This window comes from Aptenodytes patagonicus, chromosome 6 (genome assembly GCF_965638725.1).
Source record: "Aptenodytes patagonicus chromosome 6, bAptPat1.pri.cur, whole genome shotgun sequence".
NCBI classification, from domain to species: Eukaryota; Metazoa; Chordata; class Aves; order Sphenisciformes; family Spheniscidae; genus Aptenodytes; species Aptenodytes patagonicus.
In genome coordinates, this window is record NC_134954.1 from 4,871,284 (window position 1) to 4,892,940 (window position 21,657).

Sequence of the window (21,657 nt, forward strand, 5' to 3'; positions counted from 1 at the left end):
CTCTTTAAATGCCACAATTTTGCTTCAGTGACGTGCTAATTCTAGACAGCCTCTTTGGAGAGCACCTTTTTCACTAAAACTCTCGTGAGGGAGCAAGGAGAACACATCAACATAACAGATCAAACAGTTTCCTGCAGACTGACCTAAAATCTTCTGAAAACATCTAAGGTTCAGGCATGGTTGAGGCATGCACCATTACACTTGATCAGGTAAACAGCCAGCTAAGATTTCCAGCACCTGAAGCTTTCAGAAAAATACCTAATTTTGCCAGAGCAAATCACTAGCAGCAAATGCATGGTCAGAATAAAGCTAAATTTATAGTTGGATACTGCATGCTAGAAACTCCTGATGCTGTAGACTCAATTTCTTGCTATCCCAGGAAGACAGTAAGGCCCTTGCAATATCTTCTATGATCTTGTTCTCCACTAACATTTCAATTTTATCCACCGAGCCTCTGTTCTTCTCTTTCCTATTGTTTTAAGTCAGCTAAGCCCTTTCTCCATCATTGCTTTTGTTCCCTTCATCCTGCACTTCTTTTAAAAACCAATTCCTACATAGAATCGAGTTACTTCTTTTCTTGGCTCTGATAATACTCTGCCACTATAAAAAAAGCACATCTTTTTTTCACCTGCTTCTAACTTCAGCTTCTTCATCCATGAAAACGAGTACACAACTTTCCCACTATAGAATCATAGATATAGTCACAGTCTCTAATACTTTTGGATGAGACTTGTTCGCAGCACTATTATTGCAATTTATTTACATCCCATCCTCCCTAAATACCATTTTCCTTGCTGCAAACCAAAGATCTCGTTTTCCTGGCATCTAGCAACCCTGCAGTATCTTTGTTGACATCCTGCCAAGATCTTTGCAGGTTCTCAGCAAATCTGTTAGTCTCTGCTGGGGCCAGCTGCTGTCTACAACCCTCACATATTCTGAGCTTCGTTCGATTAGAAACACCCCTGAATATATTACGTGCTTCTGACCTCAAGGGTAATCAGATGGAAAGACACTTCTGCCGACCATTGCAGAAACTTTTCCTCGCGAGCCCTGAAATTCAATTTGTATATCACAATGGGTGAGAAGAAATAGGGTCAGAAGAAGAAAGGAATTTTCATCCAAGTCTTGTTAAAGATTCAAGCTTGGCATCATGTCCAGAGACATTTATCCCACCCTCCCAAAGAAACAGATGAAATCTCAGAAGCTGATGAGATTTGAACTGTTACCAACTTTTAAAAAATGCCTCAGAGCTGTCAGCATTCCAGTTCCGATCCATCACAGACTGCAACGTATTCACATGATTCAGCATTGTTTCATTAGATGTCAAGTTTTATACGCGTCAAGAGATTTTTTGTAAAACTGCAGAAAGGTTGGATTGGTTTTTCTTTATTGGCCAGCTAGGCTGCTCTATCTGTTGTGAAATAAGACATCCAACACAGTATGGATGTGCACTAAACACCAGGCTGCCTGATAAAGAGGTAACCATTAGGCTACCCGATATCCACAAGATATGCTGCAGATACACCTGCTGGGTCAGGCTCTGGAGTTGAGAGGCAAAAACCACCCCTCGAACCCCAGATCATGCAAGCACATGATGTGACTTTGCTTGTGAAAACGCAGGTGCTATGAAAAGCAGTGGCTCTAGGACTAGATGAAAACTGAGCAGGACTTTAAGGGTCAGTATGGTGGATTTACGTGCCTAACCTGGCAGTACAGTATCTACGTTCTTTATAGGAACTAGCGCAAAAGACCTCACTCTCTGCAAAAACCATACATGTAACAGAACAGGAATTTTTACCGCTTAAAGCTCAAAAGAAAAAAAAACCCAAAACCAATGATCTCCAGTAAGCTGAGAAGTAGTGGGGGGAAAGGACACAACTACCAATCATATGCAGACCAAAAAGAATCAAACACCCAACACCTAGAAAAACAGGTGCACACATGCTCTCTAGCCATTGCCGGGGATACTCAGATACTACAAACATGTCATGGTCCCACAGGCTCAAGTTCAGGGAAACTGCAGGTTTGTAGCTGCTGCTGGGACCCAGTTTTAAGATGGCCCATTTGTAGCCTTTGAAGTGGCATTTGGCTTCAAGGTAGCATTTGGGTACTCTTTTAAACTAAGGTAATTCCGGTATAAACCCATGCACTGCAGATTTTCTGTCCCTTAGGATTCCAGGGCTGGATCAGACCCCTGTGTGCCACCCTTTCTAGAAACCAGGTTTTGGCAGCTCTACCTTACCCTCTTGGTGGTTGTTGTTTTGTGAGCATATGAGAAATGAAAGAGGCCACAAACATAGCGACTGAAGGAAAAAGCAGAGGGACTGAGCTAGTGCTTGGAGGGCTGTGAAAATGCTTGCTACAAAAGATGGGCTTTGGATGCTCTGGGTTAATGGCTGAGGGTGTGTGGGTGCCATGCGACAGTGAGGTTGCTATTACTACTGCTTGTTATTATGGAATAGCAGTTATTGTACGCTCCTGCCTAACCTGTCAGCACTTAAAGTTGCATACAGGCAGCACCTTCCTACAGGCAAAGTGTTCCGGCTTTGACTTGATTTTTAGCTTTTAAATAAAGTTTAACGAAACTTTCAGATTAGCCATAATGCTTCACCACACAATCCTTTGTCATCACGCTTTTCTCTGCCTCTCTTTACTATTTGTCTCCAGCTTTGTCTCCCTCTTATCCCATGCCCTGTGCTCCCCAACACCCAATCCAGACACATGAAAAAGAGTTATTCTCTAGTTTTTGGAACAAATGGAGAATTACCAGGGGAGAATCTCAGTGGAGAATGTCACAAAAAACTGCATTCATATACCTATCTCCAGGTCTTTAGGAAACTCATCGCCTTACATATTTGCTAAATGTTTTAAACTAAAATGCAGTATAGTTAGTGATGCAAAATACATCATTAGTGACACTACCAGTAACAGTGCATGAGCTTAACGCATGGCGCAAACTACACATCAATACATGGTTAGCATCAGCTCTTGAGCCCTGCCGTGTAAGTATACCCTGTAGGTATAATGACATCATTTGTGCTAAATACCAACTGAACTCCAGACCTCAGTTCTCAGCTGACTGAACAACCCCATAACATACTGTGGGGGTACCAAAGGACATGCACATGCTCAGTCAACTCAAAACTTTGCTAACACAACTTCCCCTTCAATCCACATTAGTTCCAACTAGATCACATTTGGCTTATGGGAGAAATGGACAAGGCAAGTGGATTAAGGGGAAAAGACTGTACCTTTCTTCAGTGCTGTCATCTTGATATCGTGAGGGTCAATGCAAAAGCATTTTTAACCTGATAAGTCAGGTGCAAGACTGAAGTATTACTTCTGCAGAGGAATGCACATTGTCACTATAAAATATTTCAGCTACGATAGTGTATCTTACTTTAAGCATTCCACACACAATTGTATTTTTTGAGCGTCTAGGAAATAAATTGTTTCTTCATAGTGATGATCTGATGATCTATTCCTAAATTAAAAAGCTCTAATGACATCTCTAAAGCAAAACAAGTATACCCAGAGAGTAATGTAGTAGTTCTTGTCTATTCTTGTGGAGTTCTGAAATTCTGCATCTTGAAGCATTAGGATGCAAGCTCTTAAAAGAATGCTGTTGAACAAGTCTAATAACTGTCTAAAATAAATTTCACGACTTCAACAATTAACCATTAGGTCAGAAGCTTGACCCTTTCACCTCTCAGCCAGATAAATACAAGGCCTAGTGACTTCATTTGAGCCTGACCATGCCAGTGTTCGCACAGGTATTTTAGTAGGATGCACATGTGCCTTTCCCTCAAAATTTGTTTCTATTACCTTGTGACGGTATCTTTAAAGAGCAATACGCTGTAAATACTGCTGTACAGATATAGGATAGTTCAGATTTTTGGAGTTTGGGACACGTTCATTTACACAAGTGTTTAATTCTTCTGGGCAGTTTGTTCTGCAGCTCCTAATCATATACACACCATTTGCCACCCTGGGGGATGCACTGACTCTCAGCATAGGTGCATACTCAACAGCAGAAAGGACACAACTATTTAAAAATATTATCTCATTTGTCAGATTGATGCTTCGATCACTGGCTACTACTTTCCAATTTTTCTTTTACAATGCTAGCACTACTCTACTGGCCAGATAGAGACAGGTGCTTAGAGATCCATAAGCACCATTTTTATACAAAATGCATTAAGGAAGTCAAATTAGTGACGGGGATTGGGGAGGGGGGATGGCAATGGTATTCCATACAAGGGACTCCCTGCTCAAGTAAACAGTATATTACATGCTGCAGATTAATAGCAACATTGCCAAGGAAAATCCTTTTTTAGGGTTTAGTCCAGGGTAAATTTTAGGTTTTAGTTTTAGGTTTTAGTCCAGGGAAAGCATCTTTGATATTAATTGGGGTTTTATATATGCAAGATCCTTCATCTGGGAGAACGTCAACCATGGCAATATATTTCTCCTCATCTCTTTTACATATATTTCTCTCAAACATTTAAGCACCTGCATTTTGTAAATTTACTCATTGGGTAAAGTCCTGGATTCATTTTTGTTCCTGTGAGATGCAACAGTTTCTTCTGGGCCAGAATTTTTCCATTTCATTCAGCAATGTTCATATGCTAAGTTTACACACATGCTTAGATATACCTTGGATCAGGATTTAGGAGAAGCAGCTATGTGAATATGCTTGCATATCCAGCACATCCAACTTCTTCCCTGTGCTCTGGCCCAATCAGAATGAAAACGCTCAAGTTTCAGATCAATTGTTCCAAAGATTTTTAAGCGTATTAGGAGGATGTCAGTCACGCTAATTTAAGTCACCCTGCTGTGCAAAAGAAATTGTTCAAAAAAAAGCCGTCCTCCCTCTCAATCACAAAGTACTATAAAGTAATCTAGCATAACCAATTCAGAAAATATCAAACCCATAACTCTACAATGTGAAATGTAGTGTTGATAGGATGATTTTTAATTAGAATTTAAAGCTCATTTTGCCATTGCTCTGAGACCCATTTTCATCTTTAGCCACCAAGTATTGAAAATTAAAGATTTGCTGTATGCATTAGTTAATAGGTCGAACACAATGAAATTACAAATGTAGATATGAGGGAGAATCCCTTACTCAGTGAAAAAAATCAAATTTAGAAAAGACTACATACAGAGCAGAAATGGTTGGAAAGCTTTCATTAAAACAGGTGTCTCTGCCCTATTCTCCTGCTTGACTCCCTCCCAACCCCCCCAGCAAATTAGAAAAACACTAGAGGCAAAACACTTCAGAGGAAAAGATTATCTGGGAAAAATGATACCATTTGAAATGAAACAAATTGTTTTATTTTCCAGTCAAAACTACCTGACTGGAAATAGGAGATACTACTATTTGTTCTAAAAAATGCAAGTCAAAATAAAATGGTTTTTATCAAGTTTCTTGAACCACTCCAAGTCCATTCTTCTCTAGGGGTAGAATAAGTAAGGAGGAGTAAGATATTTGGTTGAGGAGAGTTTGAGATGCTGGGGTTTATTCCAATTTAGGATATACCTGTATGTGATTTTTTTTTTTAATGAATCTTAACTTTTAAACTGTTTTAAATGTATATTTCCATGAATAAATAATTTTTTTTAAAAATGTAAGAAGGGTTGAGTGAATTGTTTCAGATGAAATTTAAACTGAAATCAAATCAAACTTTGGTTCATTTTTCTTTTATTCTTTTCCACTTGTACTTACTGCCAAGTTTTCACAGGGTCAAAAACAACAAAATAAGAAAAAAAAAATTATTCAGGGGGCTTGAATTCACCCACTCTAGACAATATGAGAAGTCATATGCCTACTCTTTCCAGATTTCCACCCTGCAAGTGAGAGTTTTAGGCAAGTCTGGGTCAATTTCAGACCATTACTTAAATTTAAACAAACACCATGAAGTAGAATTTAATCACAATGTCTATCCTTTTAAATGCATACCACTTAGTAATATAACCTGTTTGCACATTTCAGAATCTTGTGCTCAAATTCCCTTTTGATCAGGAGGTTTACTAACCCCATCATTGACAAACTTCAATAATTTATCTGGTCACAAAGTGAAATCATACTGAAATAATGCTTTCTAAAAACCAGAAACATCCCAGGTACATGAAGAGAAACTGAAAATTTTGCTTATTTTAAGATTTTGGTTTGAATCTTGGATTCTACCGTAACTATTAAACTAAGTTTCACAATGTCAGAAACAGGAACTCAAAAAGTAATCGCTGACCAGCCATTCCTATGACTTGGAATGAGACAAGCATAGCAAATCTCATCTGGGGAAATGTGATAGTTCAGTCCTGTAGAAAACAGTTGGAGAAACTCAGATGACAAAAGTGAGAACATCCATGACGTGAAAGGAAATCTCTTTACCTTCCTTTTTGCCCTTCCCTTCCAACTGTACAAATAAGAAATAATGTAAATTAATGGGAAAACACTATTTTCATTCTTCCCTATTTGGTTCCAAAAGATATTAAAAGGTTTTTTTCCCCCCAACTGTTTTCCCATTCCTCAGTTTGTTCCATACACCCTCGTCTTGCATCTTGGTATAAAAAAAGTGGAAATAAGAGAAGGGAAAGGGACTGGACATAGGAAAAAAACCTTCTTCCCTGATGGATACCCAATACTTTTTAGTTAAAAAAAGTTGTTTAAATGGAATGAAATTTTGTATCCAGAAAACTCTAGTTAGTGCGAAGGGAATCTTGCAGTAATGAAAAGTGTTTTGCATCAGTGTTTCAAAATAACATTTTTCCTACGAAAAAAATCCACAGGCAAAACATCAACTTTTGTACTGGCTCTCGTAGTTGGGTTTGGCACTTAACTCTCCACTGGGAAGTGCTAATTGTAGGGACACTATGTCAGCATCTGCACCTGCCTTCTACCACAACTCCCAGCTGCTTCAGTGAAGAGAACAAAAGGCAATTCCCAAATTCAGCCACTCAACAATCTTGACATCTAAGGATAAAACACATTCACCTTTTATGAGCTGGCACACAGCCTATGCACTATTTAAATTTGACGTTAGTCTGTTAGGATTTTTGAAAGTACTCTTCTGGGTCTTTCCATAGTTGTGATTTCCCTCTTTCCCAGAGCAAGTTCCTGTACATAATAACTCAAGCAACCAACAACTCATAGGAAGATCTCATTTGGTTTGATTACATCAGAACATTACTGACTGCTCTGAGATCATTCTAGCTCCGCAACTTTAAATAGAGTTACTAAATATTGAAAACACCTAGGTCAGCAGACCTTTGGGGCTTTGCGCATTGACTCCCATCTTTCTTTCCGATTTTCTTCCTTTTTGCAACTTTATATGCCTGTGAGGGGATTTTTGTCAAAGTGTGTCAGTGGCAAAATCAGGGCACCAGCTTGTTAAATAAACAATCAGCCCCTAAGCCGTTCCAGAAAAAGGATGAGATTTCTCATACTTACATCTTTTGTGAGTTAAGGTTTATTTAGGTTTTGAATCCCTCAGGGCAAGCACGCAATGTGTAAAGCAGAAGCCCACAAGAGAAACATTTTACTCCTATTGCTTACTGAGAAGAACAAGGCTTTTAAAACAGATTAGAATGCCACACACTTCATTAAACATTAGCCTTCCTTGTCTAATAAACTTTCTCCTTTATTTTTCCAGTTGCATTCATTTGTATCTATTTTTAAAAAGGTAGCTTAACTTCCATATAAACAAGATATTTGGAGACCAATGGCTTTTAATGCTCATGCTGTAAGAGGAACATCCACGTGGAAGGGAATTTTCCCCCCTTTTTTTTCTTTTGAGTCTAAGAATGCAGAGGTATTATTCGAAAATAGTCTACCCTGCATAGTTAAATGCAACTGTTCTGGAAGAGACAATGAAGAATTTACAGAAGGAATTCATTCTCTTTTATTAAAACACCTAGGATCTCACATTTTTAAGGTTTTACTTAATCATCCATACCTAGATACATGCAAATATACAAACAATGTTAATTTTTCATATGAATGCAAAGGTTTTCAGAAGGATGCAAAGAAACCTGACACCAGAAACTTTTCCCTGTATCAGATTTTGTTAAAAAGGTGACACTCACGTTAATGGAATGGCTGGCTGAAGTTCACAAAGCTTGAAAACAACTCCAGACCTGTTTTCAAGCATTCATAGCTTCTCATTGCCATTAGAGATGGGTCTGAAGTTGCTTCCAGTTGGAGGGTGTTCAGAGCCAGGATGGAATGATAAGAGAGAAAAGCAAAGATAGGCTATGGTTCTAGATCTGAACATCCCCGAGTTCCAAAGCACTTGGATCCTGGCTGTGTATAAGAGCTCCTCTCTAAATAAGTGAAAGATAAGAAAGGTTACTGAAATGCCAGTCTAGTTGAAATGCATACATGAGGTGAGTTGAATTAAAATATTCATTTGGTCACTGAGGTAAAATTCTCAGGGGGACAATTAGGGTTCCGTTGTGACCTCCAGCATCTCTTACCATGTTCAAAGGAAAACAATGGTGACCCACCACAACCGGGGCACAAGTATATTACCTCGTGGTCAGGAAAGTAATTTAATTTTTTTCATTTTGCACTAAATAAAGCAAGTTGTACCTTGTGCAGGTTTGGCGTGCTTGTAAAGGAGCAGAGAACACAAGTGATTCTGCAGGAAAGGAATGCCACATCTATAATTTCATTTCATTTCCTTATTAAGGAATACAAAGCTTTTCCAGAAGTTTCCCCAGTGTCTCTTGTGACCGCTGACTAGCTCTATACTGCACTATTTTGTGAAAGACAGAAAGAAACTTTTTATGAAGTCCACCACAATTTGTTACTGCTCGGCAGGAACATAATCTGGACTTCTTGCAGTGCTGTAACCCAATTTAATTTCCCTGTCAGACTGCTTGATGGATGTGTCTGTAGAGTTTTCAGATGGGAGATAAAACTTTTCACTACTGAAGGCAGAAAGTACTTTCTCTTTCATTTGCTATCCAGGGGTTCAACCATCACCTGCTCAGCAGGGCTTCACTAATTCAGCTCTATTTCTTGAACAATATATTTAAGCTTTATTCATTTAAAATGAAAACATAGAAATAAAACATGGAAATTAAAACCTTGCATAGGTGAAAGTCTCCAATTCACAGGCTCTCTGGTAATTGCAGGCTGTACTGTTCAGTATGTTATTCCTTCATTTTTACTCACAGCAATACTGACCTTAAATACTAGCCAAAGAACGACTATTTAGCCAGGTTGCACTGAAGCTCTGAGTGTGACGTATGAGCCAAGAGGGGTTGGCGAAGAAACACAGGTGCCATCTGCACAGGGAAAGGGAGAACTTCATGGCCCTCAGTCACAAGCAAATCAGAAACCCTGCAGAAGCGGATATAAACTCGGGGAAACCAGAAGTAGCACCACCTTTTTTCAAAGGAAGTAAATCTGTGAGTGGTTTCATGGATTAACAAGCACTTGTACTAGAAGATTCCCTGAAAAAGAAATAGACACATGCACTCACACAGTTTTCCTAATATATTCCTCTTTATAAGGGTGCTAAAAATATTTCAGCTCATTGCTGTCTTTATCAAACTGGGAAAAGTACAACCACACCTGAATGGGAAATCCCCTCTGCAAATATTTTAAGGCATTTTTAATAACAATAGGTTTGTGATTATTCTTCCCATCTGTGCCAAATATTTGTACCATAAATAATTCAACCTTTTAAATCTATAAGACCAAAACTTTAGAATTAAACTTTTGAAAATTCTTGATAGATTGAATAAGTTTTGATGATAAACTTGTTTCAAGGGAAACATAGCTAAAGGCAACAGAACCCGACACAGAGCTGGAGGACAAATATCTGAATACACACATTTTATACCTGAAGTATCATATGTTGCTAATTACCCACCATTCTAATTCCAATGTATAGTGAGCAGAGGTGAGAGCCTAGTATTCTCTCTGGGAGGCAAGAAAGAGTAAAAACCAGCATCAGCTTTACCACAAGAGTTGTTTTAGGGCCCAGAGAAAGCAACACCATAAACAGTCTAGGACATTGAAGTAAGACTGACTTTGCCATCAATACATTGATTAGTAAGAACTCTAAGTGATTGCAAATAGGACCTAAATGCAGAGATAACAATGTGAAGAGCAACAGCATCCTGACAGGCATGTATCATCCACACATGCTGTGAAAGCTCGTTTGGGAGGGCAGCAAGCGAAGCTGCTGTAATCAAACCCAGAAAGTCATTAAACACATGATTCCGGCATTAACCTGTTCCCATCCCACCACTTATGATCGAAAAGACACAATGGAGTAACGGAACTGTATTAACTGAACATGCGTAATCATTTCTCAGAGCACTTTACTGGAAGATATAACATCTTTGTGATCATCCGATCACAACTTTAAAGCAAAAGGGCAGATTTCAAATCACAAAGAAAATTCATTCTAGGCATTTGCTTTCAACACTCTTAAATGTATTTTTCTATTTCTGGAAGATTCCCCAGCCCTTTAACTAGTTTCTCTGAACCCCTTCGAGCACTACATTATGAGATGTGAAAGATTCACATACAGTTTACTTTTCCTCATAAGTTATCTGCAGTACATGTTCTCTAATAGAAGTGTAAAACCTGTCTGATGTGAGTGTACCTCAATATAGGACAGAAGAGGATGCTGGAGATGAGTGTCCACTGTTCTGCAAGTACATCTATACCTACTATACTAACATTTGTGTAGTATCAGTAGGTTCATTTCCTTTGGGTGGGCAGAATCCTATGTCCCAATCTCAGGGTCAGAGTCACAAAGCCAACAGCTGAGATGTACGGGAACGCCATGCGTGCCATCTGAAGCAACAGCTGACCGTGCTGAGCTACTGTTAGACTAGATGCGTTCTCAAAATTGTGTAAGGTTCTGTTACAAGGAACAGGGAAACAAATAAAAAACCATGGAGTTAGTGGGAAAATATTGAGTAATAACATGAAGAACAAATCTTATATTTATCTACTAAAGCAGAGAGCAACTGGCACCACAGGTAGAAATCACAAGGTGTTAGATGTTTGTGGACACTTCCATCTCCCCTCTTGCCAGCTTGGCACATTGATTAAAAGTCCATCCCATGCCTAAACACTGCACCAAGCTTTCCTCAGCAACATACACCAATTTTTTAAAATCACTGAGTGGTGCCCACTTCATGAAATTAACCCCTTTTCCCAAAGACTCAGGTATTCACTTAAGGCTGGAAGCAAAGGAGATCAGCCTTTGGTAGGAGTCTAAAAACAAGGATAAAATTGCACATCACAGTATTCTGCTCCTCTCCTCTTCCCCTAATCCCCCTTCACCAGCCCAACAGCAATATTGAAACTGAATGCAGATGAAACTCTGGGGATTTTTTTTTTTTTTTTTAACATCCAAGCAAATATGAAGCAACTTTGCCTTTGTCAGAGCTGTGTCTAGTCTTCTAAATCTAAGAAAACGCAACCCATCGCTTTACAGGTTACTTGACTCCAATTGGAATGAATTCCCGAAGAGTCAGTGAAGAGTCCAGTTGGCTTCACCGAGTGTTAGATCAGATGATGCCTTCCCACTCTTTTGGATCTGTTGCTTTAGATGAGACATTTGCAAATATCTTCATGAAAAGCATAAAGCGGGCAATGGTTAATAAACAAAAGATTCTTTCTCACTAAGACACTATTTCTTCAACAAGCAAGTAATTGCCTTCTGGAATGGAAACTTTTTCAGAAGCCAAAGTTATAGGTACTGTATAGGAAGTCAAGATTAAAGTCCAAAAAATAATCACATGTGTTTATATAGAAACACACTTATTAAAAAAATAACATATTCACTGGGAAACCCTCAGAAAATGCATGCTTTATGCAGACAATATCCTGAAAAATGTGCGGTAGATGCTCTGATTTTCATACCAAAGTCAAATCTTCCCAGAAGTTGAGCTCTTGCTGTGCAAGCAAATCATATTCAGCCTTTATGGTGACATTTCAGTGTCTCCAACAGTATATCTCAGTGTTTATATAAGGTGTTCCTCTTGTTCTCAAAAAAGCTCAGTGCTTTTTATATCATATTTGCTTCTTCATGAAAATAATGCCAATATAGAATCCAGCATATCAACAGCTGGATAATCTTCCAAACTTCTCTTCTTGAGACAGAAATAACACTGAAAAGATGGTTAGGTCACCGGATTCATTGCATTAGAGATGATGTTGCAAAATTGGAAAAACCTTAATCAATTTAAGTGGCTCAATAAATTTTGACCAGCCGTCAAGACTGAAAAGACTACGAAAAGACTGTAGTTGCAGAAAACAAGACAGCATTGATTAAGGTATTAAAAGTGGAGATTTCTCTCTCATAATACCCAAGGGCAAAACTTATTTAAAACTAAAGGCAAAAAGACAGTATGAGATGGCAATTTCTCAGTTTTCTAGTGTAAACTGAATTAGGTATGTATAACTTTTCTTTCCGCCCATAACACCTACCATCCCCCCCACCTGGCCCTCTGCATACTGTTTTCCTTTTTGTCATTTCTAAAATACTTTGTCCTCCACACCTACTGAAGGTTCCCACTCTCGAAATCCAAAGTTGCTCTCAATTCTCTTAATCTTTCTCTAAAACATACTTCTCTAAGGAAATCACCTCACAGCATAAATTGCACCTCGCTAATTCCCCTCTTTATTATGTATGTGTCTTAATCCTGAATCTGTTTAGCTTTCCTCATTTAGGTAAATGGGAATCAGTTTAGTACAAAACGTGTATCCTGCATGAAGCAGGACTATAAAGCAGCTCTTCATTCACAGATTGTGCTATCTCAGTACAAACTTATGTTTCATTTCTATGTAAGAGTGACCCATAAAATATAATTTAACTAACTAATTAGGATATTCTTAATCTGAAGTAAGAATGGCCACAGAGAACTGCATAAAGTGAAGGAGTAAATTAAAACATTTCATTATTTTAGTACACATGCTGACAAATACTCACTTTGGAACACTATTAGGTACATTTACAATACTAAAAAACCAGTACTTGCCACCAAAAATTTTATAAAAAGTCCGTAACTTTTTCAAACTTTAATTAAACTTTGCTATCAATTTTTCACAAGCATCTGTGAAGTTGCATTCAATCTAACAGATAAAATTTAAGTATACTATTGTCTACACTTATATTTAAAGAGCCAAGAATTATCATAATGTACTTAGAGCTTAGATGTAGTGAATCCATATTTATGAAAAACACACTATTTCAGATTTGAGAAGCCTACAAAAGCAGGTTTCTGAAAGTAAATAAAGAGTCCATTAACTAGTTCAATATCCATCAAGATACATGAAATATTTTTAATCTTTTTCACATGGCAAGTCCTAGTTAAAAATTTAGCAGGTTTATTACACTTTACGTGGCTGATTATTCCACAGTTAACACCAATTCATATTTTTGCTTTTGCAATGCCAACAGCTGTCATAAGAAAAAGCTACATTACAAATTACTCTAACAGCAGGGTTTTACAATAGATGAACATGGGAGTCATTTATAATGCATTTGCTGCTATTAAAAAACAAATAAACATTTACAGTCTGTGCTAATTAACTTTACTGCTGAATTAGTAGTATTTCTTACTCTTCTTAAATAGAAGAAATATTGCAAGTATGGCAGTAGAGTCAAACACTTCAGTGCCGTAAAGGCTGACACGTTTTAAAACCTCTCTTTTGTCCTCCAAAACACATGGAGCTTTTGGACATCTTGAGACCTACATGCCCTGGGTTCAGTACCGATACCCTCCACTATGCACAACATGTGACAGAGCAGTTTTTAAGGACATTCTTATGTCGGAAATGAATTACCATAGTTTGAGCATGGCACCTAAGTACAGCAGCTTAGTAGACCTGTCTCACCAACATACAGTATGTAGTCTCTAGAGTTAACAAATTCTCTCCTGGTACAAAGCTAGGAAGTGAATATACTTAAATACCAGGGCACATTCTGCCAGCTCACCTGTCCATGTAAGTGGAAATTCAGCTTGGCCATGACTACAATCTTCATTAGTTGTCACAAAGTACATGAAGCATTTACATCTTGTATCAATCAACATTTCACTGTGTTGATTTTTTACCTTGCCTTGCTGCTGCCAATCCCAGTAGTACTCTGTGGCAAACATAAGGACATGCCCAATTTGTTCTCATGAGAAAAAAAAAAAAACACTAAAGCAACACATCTAAAGTCTTACCTTTACTGAAGTCAACGGTAACTTCAGGATCAAGCCTGCATGAAAGCAGAAAAGCGTCTGACAGCAGAATCTCTGAAAGACCCATCGGAAAGGTTCTTTTTCTCTTCTTAGTAAATAGGCTATTCACAAAGGTGTGGGCTGTGCTCAAAATGTGGGAAAGTGCCTGTCAAAAGAAAGAAAAACGTGTTACAGTTAAGTGAATGAACTCTGTTCACCATGCCCATTAGAGAAAGGGTTCCTCAATTTCTTGAATTCCTTCAGCTCTCATGAACACCACCTAAGTCATCAGTTAAGACACAGAATGAGATTCTTTTCTGTTCTTTTCTAGACAGAGTTATAGTCTTCACCTCTTGACATGAGAAGTCCCAGTTATCCATTAAAAAAAACCTGTTATTTACCTCTTAACTTAATCATACAGTAGTAAGAATTGTTTATAATGCCTCATCGCATATGTCTGCACACTGTGGGTAATACTCAAGTTAGGCCTAAAAGTTAATTTAAAATACAAAACAAAACAGTTATTACAGCCATGAAGTATTGGCTGGTAACCTTATCTGGCAGGAATCTGAAGTTTAGATCCCTGCACCACATTTTATATTTGTTTTTCATTTTATGATTTAAAGACATCCAGTCAACCTCCTCTGAGATAACCATATTTCTGTTGCGCTACAAGGTAGAATGATATCCTAACACAGACAAACACAAATGCCACTGCTTATCATGTCATAAAAACATTCCAGGACTGGATTCCAGGCATTTTCTTCAATCAAATTAAAACACTACAATTTCTCTCATTTACAAGTCTTCTAGTTTTTTTCAGCCTGCCTAGCAATACATTTTTCAAACTCTGTCAGTGCCACTGAATATTTTCAAGCATTTCTTTTTTTCTAGATGAGGAAAAGCATTTACTCCCAGCTTGCTGAGTGTGTGATTCTGTAGGTACCACTTCATGAGCCCTGAAGACCACAAGAGACCTCATCACAGGAACCTCAGAGTCAACCTCTTCCTTGCTCTTTTCTGCTCAGTCTCATGCCTTGGAGAACGATGTATTAGAGCTCTAACACTAAAGTTTCATTTAGTTTGGATATAATGGTTCTAGGCAGAGCACCACAAGTTTTGAGGGCTTAAGTGGGACCTCAGGCCTTGCACTGGCCCTCAACACATGGATCAAGTGCTTCAGAACTGCACCTGTACTCATACTGCATAAGTCCTTGTAAACATTGACAGAAATAGACAAGTTTGCTTCTAAGCCAAAGATGTTGCCATTACCAATACAAATACCTTGCATTGAATATATACAAATGTACATACATGCGAGCATATTTTTATATGACCATCTTCAAACAGCTTAGAAAATATTTTCTATATTGAGTTTTCTAGTAGCTTGCCTGCAACATATACTGCCTAAGGAGGACACTTCCTATTAAAAAAGGATACAATTGCCACTACTGTTAGGTTAGACAGTGGAATGCTAGGAGAAACTAAAATTGGGCAACTTACTGTGATCTTGTTTCTGAGCTAACCATGGTTATAAGTCAATGTAACTAAACTAGTATTTGCTGCATTACTTCTGATTTACTCAAGTGTGAATAAATCTAGAGTCCTGTCCACGTGCCTAGAAGATTGATATACAGAAATACCCCATGGACCACACGACAAACGGAATTTAGAGTTCCTTGTAGCGTTCAGCATCACAGTTCTACAGATGTAGATCCCGACTTGCTGCAGAGAAGCTGATCAATCCTTTAACTATGGTTAACAAACCAGAGACAGATGGGTGACAGCGCAAGCGATACAAATATTCAAAATGCCCAGGCACAGTAAGCTGGCACCACTTGTTCCTTGTAGGAGATGGTAATCAATGCAAATCTATGCATTAGTTATGAGGTGTTTTAATTCCAATAATAAACATTCTGTGATTGATGAATTTTTCACAGCTGTTGTCTATATAGCTGTTTAATTAGAGCATGCTGGCAGAGGCTGTTAATTCTTCATCAAGTTGCCGACTCCAGTGCATTCCACTTTCTGCAAGGGAGGATGACAGTTGGTAGAGTGACTTGGGCGGCTGGTCAGGGGACCTGACATTTGGCAAAGGATCAACACATTATATGACAAGCCAAATTCCATCAGCTTCCTAAAAATACTAGCAGACTGACAAACAGAAAGTGTTTTAATTGCTGGTGCTACTGTCTTTGATTTTCTGTTATTGATGAGCACTGGATCTAACTACACAGGAATGTCTACTTCACAATACTGTTGTTCCCAAAGAAGAGGAGAGCCAGCCAACCACAACCTACCAGGAAGAAAACAAAAGCAGCTGCCTTAAAAAAAAAAAAGCTGCCAAAAGTTCTGGCATTTGCTTTAAGTATTCAGCCTTCTGAATCCATACAAATCCCTTGCTGGAATATTCCATCAGGGAAAGGGAATCCCTATCTTAAGTAAGTATGATGTGACACATGGCTAACTGGGTCTTCAGAGATGGAGATTCCCAAATGGGTACAAAGCAGGGGGAGCCAACACTACTCCCTCATTGGGGCATCTAAGACCTGACTCAAAGAATTACATCCAGAGGTCAGCAGGATGCTTATTTTTGTTCAACCTGTGCCTGCATCAAAAGTGCCAACAGAACTGCCAGTTGTGAATACAGCTCCTGTACCACAGATACCTGTCCATTAAAAGCTAGGATTTCCAAACTTACTCCACACATGCCACCACATAGTTTTTAGATGCTGTCAAGTTCAGCAATATTCACACTGGTCACCTACAGGTGGAGGCAGCCTATTAACAATTCCCTAGCCAGCTGGACATCTAGGATGCTGACCTAAAACAGAAAAGACAGCCCCGTTTAATCTTCAGAACAGATAGTCACAAAGCTTCCCATCATTAACCTTGGTTTTGCTTTATAGGGGCTGTTACAGACTCTAAACTCTTCACAGTACCAAGAGGTTCAGAATTCAGTCACAAAACTGGGTCCCTGAAATCAGTCAAAATTCTTGTGACAAACAAATAAAATCCTTTAGTGTATTGCAGCTACAGGGAGAAGTTACCTTGCCAGCAGCATAATCTTTGATAATGAATGGCATGTTCAAGTTCATCTGTTCATAATTACAATCATGTTACAAAAAATTAAAGTATGTATGTTTAATACTGAGTAATTTTTAACTTTTCAGTTCTGGGTGTTTAAATCTCAATTTGACACTAACAAAGTTTTTCATCTCAACTAGAACTGCAAAAAGCATCCCAAAACCTTTTCCCACTTAAAAAAAAAATTCTTATTCTCTTTTTCAACAGGAAAATTACTCAATAAAAAAATTCATGATTTATTGCTCATTGAGTCATGCCAATATACAGAAAAATACCTGTTTAAACGAACACTAGTTTGGCACAAGAGACATAAGCATGAATATCTGAACTGTTGAAAATATCGTTTGAAATGCCACTAGTTCAGTATAACCATGTCTGAGGAGTAAAGGCATTTACAAAGTAAACCCAGACAACCTAGTAGCAGTCTTTTAATGCGATTTGCTCTGAGCCTCCATAAGACGTGGTCTCTGCTCTCCGATAGCGTGGCATTCCAACATGGGAAGGTTATCACGAGTCAGTCTGCCACACTGAGTTTTTTTCCTTCTCCATGACAGTTTTCCTCATCAGGCCAGGTGATCTTTGTCACTTCTAGAGGCAAGAGTCTCTGTTCTACTCAATTGCAAAAGCCTCCCACTCCCAGCCAGTGTGAAGTTACCCTACGACTGTGTACCCTACTTCACACAAAACACCCTCATGGGTTATGGTTCTGTACATGCGGTAGATGCTTCAATATAATGAGTTAAACGAAATACTAGACTCACCAAACCCTTACCCACCCAGGTATTAGACATTTTGTCCAAGGTAGTGTCATAACACCCGCATTTTAAAGGAAAGTAACTAATAAATGCAGAGTAGATGGTTGTCAGGAGGGGCTTAGATCTCTGTCTGTGTCTCTCCCCGCTTCCCTCATCCCTAAATCTAAAACAAACAAGACAAAAAACTAGATTTCAATCTTTGTGATTACTATTTTAAAGAAGGTGTTACAGCAAAAGGTCTTTTGGTTGCTTAGAGTTTCAGTAACCAAAAAGCAGCTAAAACAACTTTGCTCACTACTCTTTCAGTTTTCTATTTGTTTCTAACAGAGTTGTGGAAGACAAAATTCATATGATATGAAGAAAAGCCACGGAAGAGCCTGGCAAAACCTGCAGAAACTGACAGTGCCAAGTCTTACACCATGCTATTCAGCAGCTCTGCTAGATGCTTTGCTTACAGCAATTCAAATTTTGCAAGCAGCAACATGGAGTTTAACTTATCATTTGTCATAATCCTTTCCTAAAAGGCAAATGATCAAGTTCACAAGCTTAGGAGAGTGGTTTTCTGCAGTTGAATTCTCTGGTGAACACTTCACTGAACTTCTTACCAGAAAGTTGAAAAAAAAGAGTTAAAGACAAGACAATTTTATAACCAAAGAAGAGATGGCAAAACTTTCCCTCGTTTTAACAATAGTAGGATTCTTAGACAAAGTAATTTAGCATTTCATACCTGAATATGAATTGTACATATACAGGAAAGCAGAAAGCCTGGATCCTGTAAACAGTTATTCCAGAAGTTTAGCATCTGCTCAGTGCAATCTGTTTGCATACTTCATGCTTTTGTTTTCTGAACAGTTGAGAAAAAAGAAAGAGAGGAGAGAAAAGAAAGCTGGGGAAAAAAAAAAAATCAAGAATGAAAACCCACAAAAGCAAAATGAAGGGGATGATTTATTTTCTAGGAACTGATCCCCAACAGGCAGCAGAAACCAGTTTCCTTGGTCACCAGGTATCCATTACAGTATAAAGCATAACAAAGGAAACCTGCGAATACAATGTTGTACATGCTTCACAATTTTTCCATTAAGATCACAGGCCACTTGGAGTTCATTCTCATGATACCCATATTATTCTACACATCATTTAATACATGCCAGTATCTTCATATCACAATTAGTTGCGCTGCATTGTTTTGTACTTTCTCCTACATAAACTAGGAGATTACATACATTTCCTGGTTTTCTTAAATGACTTGGTAGACAGTACACCATATTTAAATTGAGTCTCGACACCAAAGAAATCACCACTTAAAAAAATCAAAATTTAAAATCTATACTAGATAGATAATTCAAAAGATCATAACACTTCATACTACCTCTGCTGTTCTTCACCTCCTCCATAAACACAGGTTTTGTAACTCCCACAGTAAGTTGTGGGGTGGTGATTATTCAGTAGCTTTTGAAACAAGTATCTCCCACATGCCCACTGTTGCCTTTTAAATCTATGTACTGATCACCTGTCCAGAAACAATTGTTTTTGCCAGAACACCAAATTTTCTGCACAAATTGGTGGGTGGGTGTAAAGTTTTCCTAGTAATCATTGCTGTACGAGTGCGTCTTGATATCTCTTATTTTTCTACTAGCTAGAGAAGCGCAAGAGTATTATCAATAGTGCCAGCTCTCAAACAAGCAACAGCCCCACTCCCCAGCGTTACAAGTTACTGCTGTGTGTCACCAGCCCCAGGAGAGCCTGGGGACCGGCACCTGCCTGCACGCACACCCCCCTCTTCCTCCGCTGCCCATCGCCCCTCACCTTCCCTGGGCTAGAGCTGGGAGCAGCAGCAACATCGGCTTTCCCCAGGATAGGATTTCTCACGCCACTTAGGGCCGTTTTGTCACCCTGCTCCACAGCATAAGCCAGAATCATGTTACTTGCCACGCACTGTTCAGAAGCATGTCATTCCTCATATCCTTGTATCTCCTTATTTATTTTATATTGTTACTACTCATCTAAGCCAAAGCTAGTGCTGACGAAAAGCAGGAGGAAAAAAAGAGTCTGAGTATGCTATGTAACACTACAGAATGGTTAGGTGTCGATATTAACTTCACGGATAAGGGGAGGGATAATACATGGAAAAGTCATTCGGTTCATTCCATTTTATATATCTATCAAGATAAATAAAGGTCACAACAGTTTAATTTTTAATGCAGTCAGGCCCTTCCCTACCTAGTAGCTTTGTCTCCATTGGAGCGTGAACTTTCTCCTCACAAAGCACAGGACTACAGCGTTGCATAAAGTTTGCAGAGAACTTCAGGGGGAAAAAAAACCTAACCAAAGAACAAAAACCAACCAAACAGAAAAAGCCACCATTCTTGCACATCTTCTGTAACACACCAGGACAAGAGACAGAATTTTTAAAAAAAGTCTTCTTACTGTAGCCATTGGAAAGCAGAGCTGAAGCCAGCTTTGGTGCTCTGACCTGGCTTCCCCCCCCCCCCCCCCCCCCTCATTTCTGCTAGAACTATCCAGCTTTTTGCCCTCTCCCAGCACAATTCAGCACATTTGTTAGGCAGGTTCAGATGACAGAAGATGCTCATCCATCTCAGAGTCTGTGCAGCCATGTTTTCAGAGGAAACCCCACGGGACTACTAGTACAGCTGTTCCCTCAAGAAGTACCCTTCTGTTTTCGGCTTCCTTCCCGCTTTCAGAGTCAGAAAGGAAAGATCCAATGATCATCCCAAATTCTGAATTCCCACAGGAGAGTAAAAAAGCCTCTGAGGCAAATTCGTTAAGAATCCGAGTTAAACACCTACAGATCCAGAAACACCCTAATAACATTTGTGAGGAAAAGAATTTCTGACTTAAAGATAGATTTTTGCACTAGCACAAGATTTAGAAGAAACCTGCATGAAAGCAATCACTGTTTGCAAATACCAGACAACAAAAATTCAAGGCCAAAACAAGTGTTAGTGAGTTGATCCATTGACGTTAACGGACATCAAAACATTATGTGAAATCACAATTCATATTTTTAACACCTTGAGACTCAGACTCTAAACTTTCATGCTGGACCAGAGAGGGTGAGAGAAATTCTTTTCAAATCGCACTCGTGAAAGACTCCATAGATTTTCAAGTGACTTACACATGCGCAATGCAGCATTTACTCCGCAGTGGGCCAAGAACGTACTCCAGTTGCTGTAATATATTAGGTATCACTCCCTCGCCTACAATAAAACTTCGGTGCTCTGACAAGCAGTGCTTAAAAGCCACAGATAGCCAGTTTGGCCCTGGATGCCCTCTTTTATATTCTCAAAGTTTAGAAGAACCCTCTCTTCCCATGGACATTGCTTAAAGCCACTGAGCTTTGTGAAGAAATCACCAAACGTGTGTAAAGAAAGGCAATAGTGAAGAGATTGTCAGTATATAAAACCTTGAGTAATTCCTTTTGCTTCAATGGAGTTGCTGCAGACTTAGAACAGTGCAAGTGGCAACTGAATTTGTTTTTCTAGAATTATCATTAAGCTAAAGCGGCCATTCCTATTATTCTGTATTGCCTTTGGAATGAGGCAGTATTATTATTTTGAAGTTTTTTCTATACACAAGTGTCCTTTCCGTAGCC